The sequence below is a fragment of the Musa acuminata genome, unplaced genomic scaffold, assembly GCF_036884655.1.
Source record: "Musa acuminata AAA Group cultivar baxijiao unplaced genomic scaffold, Cavendish_Baxijiao_AAA HiC_scaffold_449, whole genome shotgun sequence".
NCBI lineage: Eukaryota > Viridiplantae > Streptophyta > Magnoliopsida > Zingiberales > Musaceae > Musa > Musa acuminata.
The window spans coordinates 25,001-35,405 of NW_027020696.1; the positions used below are offsets into that span (position 1 = coordinate 25,001).

A 10,405-nucleotide genomic window follows, 5' to 3' on the forward strand; every position below is an offset into this window, starting at 1 on the left:
TCCCTTTCTCGCATTCGTTCTCTATTGCATTGGCGGAAGAACAAAACAATATCTGATTCTGAAATCAAGGAAAGATATTGAAAAATATATTTTCGAAATAAACTTTTATATGTAGCGGAAAAGAATATCGATTTATTCCCATGGAGCATTCAGTAAGAAGAAGATTCATTAAATCGGAAATATCGACAAATTCCTGACTTGCGTGGTCTAAGGAAATAAAAAAATCCGCTTGTACAATTTCATCTATATCGAATTTTAATATCAGAATAGCCGATATAGTCGTCATTCAATGGGTTAGGTCCACTTACTTTTTCTTGATTTAGAATTTGATGCTGGGTTTGATAAAAACAATGGAGAAGTAAGAATACTTTGGTTTGGCGATTCATAATAGCGATTGGACATCTAGAATATTCCTGTCCAAAAACAAAAATTTGAATAATTAGACATGAAGAGGACTACTTTGTCAGTACAGAGTAGACTAGTTCTAATAACTACAATTATTCATTATTATTTATACTAATAATAATGAATAATGTTTCACTTTTTAACTATAACTCGTAATAATCAGAAGTCATTATAATGGTGGTTACCCTTTTCTTTTTAGAAATAAAAAGAAATCTCTATTCTCCACCGAAAAACAAAGACTCAAACTTTAGTTTAGTGGAAAAAGCCCCTTATCGGATTTGAACCGATGACTTACGCCTTACCATGGCGTTACTCTACCACTGAGTTAAAAGGGCTTGTTTTATTCGATTCATGAATTATAGCCTTTTTCCATTATGAGTCTACTGCATAATATATGTACATGATATATACATATATGCACATAATATATACATAGTTCATTTAGGAGCAATCAATTTGATTTACCCCCCAAAAGTAAAAAGTGGGCAAATTTTTTATTTTTTTTTTTGATAAAAATAATGCAGTGAATTGTTTCAAGACCGACCCCGCTTGTTTACCTTTACTGACTCATCAAAACAAGATTCACTTGATTGATACATGTACCAATCTGACATCGACATAGATTCGATAGATTTTCTTGAATCATGTGATGAGGGTATTCGTACCCTGAACCGAATTCTTATAAAAAAATAAAAAAGAAAAAAGGAAAATTTCTATCGTTTTTTAATTTTCTGACTTAATGTGAGATAGTGATAGGCATATTTTATCTGAACAATGAACGAAGCAATGAGTTAAGTTAAAATTAATGAGTTAAAATTGAAGAAAAGAAATTAAGTGGGGTTCTACCCCCTTTTCTGTTCTGTCGGACCAATCACTGCCTGAACTGACGGAGTCCTGTACCTCCTTTCGCTATATAAAATAGTATGGGATGGTTCATTCATGAACCATCAAATCCAAAACAAAATTCTATGGAATCATAACATAAAAGTAGAAAAGAGTGTTCAGATCTAGTCATATCATTAGATTATATTGACAATTCCAAAAAACTACTCATACTATCATCATAGTATGATGACAGTTGGGCGGATATGCCCCTATCGTCTAGTGGTTCAGGACATCTCTCTTTCAAGGAGGCAGCGGGGATTCGACTTCCCCTGGGGGTACTACGAAAGGAAGTTGATCATGGATTATCAATAAGCCTAGAAGGAATTCTTCCTGGGTCGATGCCCGAGCGGTTAATGGGGACGGACTGTAAATTCGTTGGCGATATGTCTACGCTGGTTCAAATCCAGCTCGGCCCAAAAATTCGCCGCTCCATGAATATGATATAACCAATGATATAACCAATTTGTCCCCCAGAAACAAAAATACCTGATCCGTAAAAGAGAAAGAGTCCATTTTTGTTTCTCTATCCATGTTTTTCTCATTCGTTCTGATCTTTTCTTTCTAACGATCTAGATTCATAATACTTAATCAAAGCAAAGATTATGAAAGGAAAAATCGTTTTTTCTCAATGAAAGGTTGATTATCTATTTTTGGCAATAAAATAAAATAAACACAGGTTACTAGTAATCCGTGTCACTTTCACTATAGTCCATATCTATGTGTTCTATGTGTATATGATATCAGTTAGTATATCATTCGTGTCTCTGTTACAACGCGACGAAGAAAATGTTTTTCTGAAACCATTAAGAATATGTATACCATACACCTCGCTGGGATTGTAGTTCAATTGGTCAGAGCACCGCCCTGTCAAGGCGGAAGCTGCGGGTTCGAGCCCCGTCAGTCCCGAACTAGGATCCGACCGATGAATGGAGAAATGAATTTATCTATTTTCCGTGAAAAAGGAGACAGGGGGCAAGATCTAATCCCCAGTGGAGATCCTTATTTCTTTTGTTTTTCATTTCGCATTTATCATCAGACAAATACAGGAATTTCCATTTCTTCCACTAGTGCCGAGTGATAAGGGAGAGACATAACATATATAGATTCGTACAATCGGTGGTATTCCTATATTTAGTATTTTAAGAGATACTCGTCTGACTTTCTTTTTCGATTTTCTTGATAAATGAAATAGAATAGAGTGCTCCTATTTTTACCGAGAGTACATACGCAAATTGTATTCGTTTATTGTACAATACATAATGAACTTAACATAATTACCTCGACAGAGTACTTGTCAGGTTAAACGACAACCCTTTTTAGCTTCGACTTTGTTTGTGTATCCTCAATGACTAATTGGAAACAATCTATCTCATTCTCATTTAAATTGCACACTGAATTTTTGATGTATGCCTTCCAGTCCCAATCGAAGAAAGAGATACTAATCAAATAAAAGAAAAGACCAAGCAACGTTCCTTTTTATTAAATTTGTTGGAATTATATTAGATCTTTTATACTTAACCCGTCCTTTTTCCATCTCACTTCTACTCTTTGGATCTGTGTGTGATTCATAGAATACCAGTCATATAATACCTCATAATTGTATGTACATAATTGTATGTATAAGTATAACGAAGGAGGAGTATATAAGGAAGACGGTAGGGTTATTTATAGAAAAGAAAAAGTGGAAAAGGATGAAAATTCAATGGGATTCTTTATTGGATCAGGAATCCCATTTCAGATTTAGTATGGATAAAGGATCTTCCTATGTTATACTATTCAATTCTCGACGATGAATCGATTTGATAGATCAGATATTGTTATTCATAATATTGATCCGATTCAGTATCATCAGGATGCAATTCATCCCATTGAATTTACAGGAATCAAATTTCTCATCTCTATGGGATTAGATCCCGAGTTATTGCGAAGTAAAAAAACAATGAGATTATGGAAGTAAATATTCTCGCATTTATTGCTACTGCACTGTTCATTCTAGTTCCTACTGCCTTTTTACTTATCATCTACGTAAAAACAGTCAGTCAAAATGATTAATTTGACTGAAACTTGATTTATTAGTTCTTATCAATGATTGAATAAATGAAAGAAACGGATTCAAACTCCAAGTCTTAAATGAAATGATCTGTCTGGAATCATAAGTATCTGAGATAATAAGTATCTGAGATAGTAGTATCTGAGCCGAGATAGTATGGTATAGTATTTATTATCCTATTAATGATTTTCATAGAAAGTTGTACTGTATACAGATATAGGCTTTTATATAGAGAAAGCCTATATCTAGGTCAATATACAATATGTATGTACATAGATTAGATGTATATCTAAATAGTACATCAAAATAACAGTCCAATTCTATTATTTTTTTGGCTACATTTACTTGTGTGGATTTCGATCAATTCAAAATAATTGAAGACCAACTCTTCTAATTCCTGGCTTTCTTAGAATTTATATATATATAGGTATAGGTCCCGAGATCTATCAAAGGAATCAATGGAGCAAGACAAAAAGAGTATGGGCATATTCTACTATAAATTAAATAAAAAAAAAGATAAAAGAAAACGAAACCAAAGAAAAGAATCTTTTTCTTTTTTTAGATTTCCCATCTCAAGAAGTCATTGCTTGATCTATTAACAGATGATCTGCGGAGTTCTATTCCATGATAACTTCTTCAGATTTGAAAAAGAAGTAGATTAATAGAGTAGACCTTCCCAATTTTTTATGCTTAAACATGACATGAGATGAGTCAAAAAAAGCATAAAAAAATCTCTAGGAGTCTAAAAAAAAGGTGAAATGCGCGATATGTGGATCGCTCAACGGAAGAAAGATCTAATCTTATTATGTGTAGAACCTCTTTGGACAACAACTAGTCATTTCCAATAGAAAGTATGTATTGTCGTAATCTAATATAATTAGAATAGCGGAACGGCTTTCTCTTCTCTTAGAACAGTAAAAGTAAAGAAAGAGGGAAACAAATAAAGAAAAAAAGAAAAAACCAATTTCAGATTTTTTCTTTTTGTAATATCCATAATTCTGGTAAGAGCTGGTTTATCAAAATAGAATATTTAGGAAGAATTCGGTTGGAAAAAATTTCCTATCATGCGTAGATTTAGGTTTCGAAATACAACTATAGTAATCATTCATTCTTTGATCGAATGGTTATTATTCATTATTGTATTTTCTTATTCATTACTGTATTTCAGTATAATTTTGAAACAGAGACATTCTTTTTTTAAAGCTTTGCAAAACGATCAATTAAACAATTGATAGAATTCAATTACTCAATCGATTACTCGATTAGTAGTACCCCTAGAGTCCACTCCTTCCCCATACTACGAGTGAGAGGGAAAATGTAAAGACTACCATTAAAGCAGCCCAAGCGAGACTTACTATATCCATATAAATTATGTCTCCTATCTCTATGAAGGAATTATTCCATTATTGATCAATAATCATAGTGGAATCAATGGCGCAGAGTCAAAATGGAATTCTGACTTAACTTAAGGCTATTGATGAACCAATCCAATGAATCTACTCGTAACAAGATTATAAGATTTCTGGTAGAATCGGGAAGCATTAAGCATAAATACAATACACACACCTTTTCTCGGAAAATGAAATAACAAAGGAATACTCCTATCCCAATGGAACATGTAGGAGTACTAAGACCTATTGTTTGTTACCCTTTTTCATAAGCAAAAGACATCAAAATATACCATCAAGATAGATAACTATCTATCAGATACCTCTATTTCCTATTTGATCTAAGCCTTACTGTTTTTTTTGTGAAAGAATGGGGAGACACCATCACCAGTATTACATACATTCTTTCTTTTTTTCGTAATCCCCCTATCTTACACGGGCAAAGAAATTCCTACACGGGCAAAGAAATTTTTTTGTTTCTTCAACTTTTACTTTTACTCTTTACTCAATAAGAGCCGACCAACTATCCTGATTGAATGTTTGAGTACTCAGAGACTCTCGTGAGTCTGGATACAAAGTATCTTCAGTCCTTTCCACAACTTCTAAATTGATTTCCCATCAGCCTATCCAATCGAATTCCAGACAGAGTCAGTAGACACAACGGTGGTAGTGTAAAATAATTAGGAATTCTTGATAGTCTTTCGTACAATCTCTTCTTCAATCCTAGTAGCAAAAATGGAGTGTCCTTTAGGAACCTTTGGATACCAAGATTTCCGACCTCTTACTTTCGTAGTTTTGAATCCCAGAATTTACTTTCACTATTTATTTATTCTACTTATAAAATAAATGTCCGAACCAATCATAATCATATTAAAATCATAATCATATTAATAAGTAAGGCTTACTTCATCCCTATTTGTACCGGTTTGGGCCACACCCAAAGCCCGGATTTTTAGAAAAAAATTGACTTTCTTTAAAAAAATTGACTTTCTTTATAGAACTACAGATTCTAAAAATAAAGTATCGATAGGCTTATCCTTTTGCCTCTCCTTCTCCGGGGACAGAATTCGTCGAGTTAAATCAGCAGAATAAGAAATCCCAAGTTTTTTGTTGATCAGGCGACACCCAGATTTGAACTGGGGATAAAGGATTTGCAGTCCCCCGCCTTACCACTTGGCCATGTCGCCAAACCAAATTCGATCCAAATAAGATAAAAAATAGATTTCTGGTCAAAGACTGAAAAATTCAGGGCAAATTGGAACCATTAACTATTTGTTTTGTTGTTTTGAATTAGCGAAAGGTTCTTCAATTTGTATCTCAAATTGTTGCGTTTCCTTAATGGCATAACAAAATCAAATTGATTTATGACTAATTCAGTATCAATTATTTTCAATAATCAATCTTTTTCAATTTCAATTATAACAATATAAATTATAACAATATATATGTGTATATGTAAACCTCAAAACAGAAATTGTTACACAGATACCGCTCTTATGTACATATCCCATATCCCTATAGAGAATCGTCGTGCCTTCTTTTTTCATTTTCTATATGCAATAGAAAAAATAGGAATTATGATATAGTGCGACCTGACTTCTGTTGCCACAAGTGAAATTACGATAAAAGATGTGATATGCGGACAGGTAGATAGCTATATTGGCATGCACTTAATAAATATTACTCCTATTACGCAATTCAATCATATTCTATATATTCTACTAGCAAAAAAATAATTCGAAATTTTTTTTGAACATGAAATGAAACTCAAATAAAATTAAGTATGCTAAAAAGGGAAACTCTATATTGTTCCTGTTGTACCTGTCGCAAATTCGAACTTGCGTCGAAAATGCTCTTCATTCCTCTGTCTCATTTCCGTTCATACGTATGAAATACATATATGGTATATGGAGTTGGCTAAAATTTCATGTGATTCAGTAAACAGAATATACATTCCATCATTGCTAGATCGATCCGTATGGTTCGATAAATAGTGAGCTAATAATGGGATTTTTCAATAAACAGGAAACTTAAGATTAAGATGCTCCGGAATGATGGAAATGAGGGAATGTCCACAATACCTGGATTTAGTCAGATCCAATTTGAGGGATTTTGTAGGTTCATTAATGAGGGCTTGACGGAAGAATTTCATAAGTTTCCAAAAATTGAAGATACAGATCAAGAAATTGAATTTAAATTATTTGTGGAAAGATATCAATTGGTAGAACCCTTGATAAACGAAAGAGATGCTGTGTATGAATCACTCACATATTCTTCTGAATTATATGTACCCGCGGGATTAATTTGGAAAACCGGTAGAGATATGCAAGAACAAACCGTTTTTATTGGAAACATTCCCCTAATGAATTCCCTGGGAACCTTTATAGTAAATGGAATATACAGAATTGTGATCAATCAAATATTGCAAAGTCCTGGTATTTACTACCGTTCAGAATTGGACCATAACGGAATTTCTGTCTATACCAGCACAATAATATCAGATTGGGGAGGAAGATCGGAATTAGAAATTGATAGAAAAGCAAGGATATGGGCCCGTGTAAGTAGGAAACAAAAAATATCTATTCTAATTCTATCATCAGCTATGGGTTCGAATCTAAGAGAAATTCTAGATAATGTTTGTTACCCTGAAATTTTCTTGTCTTTCCCGAATGATAAGGAGAAAAAAAAGATTGGGTCAAAAGAAAATGCTATTTTGGAATTTTATCAACAATTTGCTTGTGTAGGCGGGGATCCGGTATTTTCTGAGTCTTTATGTAAAGAATTACAAAAGAAATTTTTTCAACAAAGATGTGAATTAGGAAGGATTGGTCGACGAAATATGAACCGGAGACTGAATCTTGATATACCTCAGAACAATACATTTTTATTACCACGAGATGTATTGGCTGCTGCGGATCATTTGATCGGAATTAAATTTGGAATGGGTACACTTGACGATATGAATCACTTGAAAAATAAACGGATTCGTTCTATAGCGGATCTGTTACAGGATCAATTCGGACTGGCTCTTGTTCGTTTAGAAAATGCGGTTCGAGGAACTATATGTGGAGCAATTCGGCATAAATTGATACCGACTCCTCAAAATTTGGTAACTTCAACTTCATTAACAACCACTTATGAATCGTTTTTTGGCCTACATCCTTTATCTCAAGTTTTGGATCGAACTAATCCATTGACACAAATCGTTCATGGGCGAAAATTGAGTTATTTGGGTCCTGGAGGATTGACGGGGCGAACTGCTAGTTTTCGGATACGAGATATTCATCCTAGCCACTATGGACGTATTTGTCCAATTGACACGTCCGAAGGAATCAATGTTGGACTTATTGGATCCTTAGCCATTCATGTGAGGATTGGCCATTGGGGATCTATAGAGAGTCCATTTTATGAAATATCTGAAAGATCAAAAGAGGCACAGATAGTTTATTTATCACCAAATAGAGATGAATATTATATGGTAGCAGCGGGAAATTCTTTGGCCTTGAATCGGGGTATTCAGGAAGAACAGGTTGTTCCAGCCCGATACCGTCAAGAGTTCCTGACTATTGCATGGGAACAGATTCATCTTAGAAGTATTTTTCCCTTCCAATATTTTTCTATTGGAGCTTCCCTCATTCCTTTTATCGAGCATAATGATGCGAATCGGGCTTTAATGAGTTCTAATATGCAGCGCCAAGCAGTTCCGCTTTCTCAGTCCGAGAGGTGCATTGTTGGAACTGGACTGGAACGCCAAACGGCTCTGGATTCGGGGGTTTCCGCTATAGCCGAACACGAGGGAAAGATCATTTATACTGACCCTCACAAGATCATTTTATCAAGTAATGGGGACACTACTATAAGTATAAGTATTCCATTAGTTATCTATCAACGTTCCAACAAAAATACTTGTATGCATCAAAAACCTCAGGTTCCGCGGGGTAAATGCATTAAAAAAGGACAAATTTTAGCGGACGGTGCGGCTACAGTTGGGGGGGAACTTGCTTTAGGAAAAAACGTATTAGTAGCTTATATGCCATGGGAGGGTTACAATTCTGAAGACGCAGTACTAATTAGCGAACGTCTGGTATATGAAGATATTTATACTTCTTTTCACATCCGGAAATATGAAATTCAGACTCATGTGACAAGCCAAGGACCTGAAAGAATCACTAAGGAAATACCACATCTAGAGGCTCATTTACTCCGCAATTTAGACAGAAATGGAGTTGTGATGCTGGGATCTTGGGTAGAAACAGGTGATATTTTAGTAGGTAAATTAACACCTCAGACAGCAAACGAATCGTCGTATGCTCCAGAGGATAGATTATTACGAGCCATACTTGGAATTCAGGTATCCACTGCAAAAGAAACTTCTCTAAAACTACCTATAGGCGGAAGAGGTCGCGTTATTGATGTGAGATGGATCCGGAAAAGGGGGGGTTCCTGTTATAATTCAGAAATGATTCGTGTATATATTTCACAGAAACGTGAAATCAAAGTAGGTGATAAAGTAGCTGGAAGACATGGGAATAAGGGTATCATTTCAAAAATTTTGCCTAGACAAGATATGCCCTATTTGCAAGATGGAACACCTGTTGATATGGTCTTCAACCCATTAGGAGTACCATCACGAATGAATGTGGGACAGATATTTGAATGCTCGCTCGGGTTAGCGGGGGATCTGCTAAAGAGACATTATAGAATAGCACCTTTTGATGAGAGATATGAGCAAGAGGCTTCGAGAAAACTAGTGTTTTCCGAATTATATGAAGCCAGTAAGCAAACAAAAAATCCATGGGTATTTGAACCCGAATATCCGGGAAAAAAGCAGAATATTTGATGGAAGAACAGGAAATCCTTTTGAACAACCTGTTCTAATAGGAAAGTCCTATATTTTAAAATTAATTCATCAAGTTGATGATAAAATCCATGGACGTTCTAGTGGACATTACGCACTTGTTACACAACAACCCCTTAGAGGAAGGGCGAAGCAAGGGGGACAACGAGTAGGGGAAATGGAAGTTTGGGCTCTAGAGGGATTTGGTGTTGCTCATATTTTACAAGAGATGCTTACTTATAAATCTGATCATATTAGAGCTCGTCAAGAAGTACTTGGTGCTACGATCATTGGAGGAAGAGTATCTAACCCAGAAGATGCTCCAGAATCTTTTCGATTGCTCGTTCGAGAACTACGATCTTTAGCTCTAGAACTGAATCATTTCCTTGTATCTGAGAAGAACTTCCAGATTAATAGGAAGGAAGCTTGATCTGAATGAATCAGAATTTCTATTCTATGATTGACCGGTATAAACATCAACAACTTCGAATTGGACTAGTTTCTCCTCAACAAATAAAGGCTTGGGCCAACAAAATTTTACCTAATGGAGAGATAGTTGGAGAGGTGACAAAGCCCTATACGTTTCATTATAAGACCAATAAACCAGAAAAAGATGGATTGTTTTGTGAAAGAATCTCTGGGCCCATAAAAAGTGGAATTTGTGCTTGTGGAAATTATCGAGTGATTGGAGCTGAAAAAGAAGACCCGAAATTTTTGTGAACAATGCGGGGTGGAATTTGTTGATTCTCGGATACGAAGATATCAAATGGGATACATCAAACTCGCATGTCCAGTGACTCATGTGTGGTATTTGAAACGTCTTCCTAGTTATATCGCGAA

General features: G+C 34.9%; 2 non-coding genes and 1 pseudogene across 2 annotated transcripts; 1 reads left to right on the forward strand and 2 right to left on the reverse strand.

Moving 5' to 3' along the window:
- Positions 1-534: 534 nt before the first annotated feature.
- On the forward strand, positions 535-10,100 carry LOC135659480 (DNA-directed RNA polymerase subunit beta-like; annotated as a pseudogene).
- TRNAT-GGU (transfer RNA threonine (anticodon GGU)) lies at positions 669-740 on the reverse strand. Its single transcript has one exon. It is a non-coding gene; the product is annotated as a tRNA-Thr (tRNA).
- TRNAC-GCA (transfer RNA cysteine (anticodon GCA)) lies at positions 5,845-5,915 on the reverse strand. The gene has a single exon. It is a non-coding gene; the product is annotated as a tRNA-Cys (tRNA).
- Positions 10,101-10,405: the final 305 nt, after the last annotated feature.